The following is a 1,213-nucleotide window of genomic DNA, read 5'->3' on the forward strand; positions in this document are numbered from 1 at the left end:
CTCCATTAGTGGTCTAACTGCACAATGTTGCCCTGAGGCAACGAATGAGAAAGTACCATTCCTGTGTACAATATAAATAAAATAAATATATTTCATCAAATAAATTTCTGCACATCAGACATTTTTTGTACAAAATTATTTAAATGTAAACATGCTAAAAAGTTACATTTGTATCACCTTCTGATAGCAGTGTGTCCAAGCCAGCTGTGGTCCTACTAAAAGGTGGTTCCAACCTCAGACATGCTCTCCAAACTCAAATTTCTTTGGTCAAAAACTTATGACTTTTAATGTGATTTTTTTGCTTAAAACATTTTTAAGGGATTGTGTGAGAGCCAAATAGTGGTTCATTGCCTGAGGGCAACACCATGCCATAGAGGGTTAATGAACCACAAAACTAGAAGTTTGATGGAAATCTATAAACACAAACATTTCAGACCAACTGTCAAACAGGATGGTGAACCTCTCAGATCCTTATCTTTGCTGCATATTTTTAAACATTCCTTTTAAAAAGGTTCTTACCTTTGTTGTCCAGGTGTTAGCCCCGCCCCTCCTGAAAATAAACACAAAACATAAACATTATTATCCAGAACGTTTGTTTTTTTGTTTTGTTTTTAAGCCACTTCAGTAGAAAACAGAACTGAATATTAGTTTCTTAGTTTTTTTCATCATCAGTGACTTTTTTAAGAAGAAAAAAAAACCCACAAAACAAACATTATTATCCAGAACTTTTGTCAATAAAAATATATTTTTAAAAATGTATTTTAAAGTGGTTCTTACCTTTGTTGTCCAGGTGTTAGCCTCACCCCCTCCTGAAAATAAACACAAAACAAACATTATTATCCAGAACTTTTTTTGATTGTTTTTTAAGCCAATTCAGTAGAAAGCAGAACTGAATATTAGTTTCTTAGTTTCTTCATCATCAGTGACTTTTTAAGAAGAAAAAGAAAATAAACACAAAATATAAACATTATTTTTCCAGAACTTTTGTCAATACAAAAATATTTTTGAAAATTTCTAATAGAAAAAGTTCCTCCTGAAAATAAACACAAAACATAAACATTATTATCCAGAACTTTTGTTTATGTTTTTTGTTGTTTTTTTAAGCCACTTCAGTAGAAAACAGAACTGAATATTGTTTTCTTAGTTTCTTCATGATCAGTGACTTTAAGAAGAAAAATAAATTAAACACAAAATATGAACATTATTATCCAGA

The sequence above is a fragment of the Austrofundulus limnaeus genome, unplaced genomic scaffold (assembly GCF_001266775.1).
Source record: "Austrofundulus limnaeus strain Quisiro unplaced genomic scaffold, Austrofundulus_limnaeus-1.0 Scaffold15, whole genome shotgun sequence".
Classification (NCBI taxonomy): domain Eukaryota; kingdom Metazoa; phylum Chordata; class Actinopteri; order Cyprinodontiformes; family Rivulidae; genus Austrofundulus; species Austrofundulus limnaeus.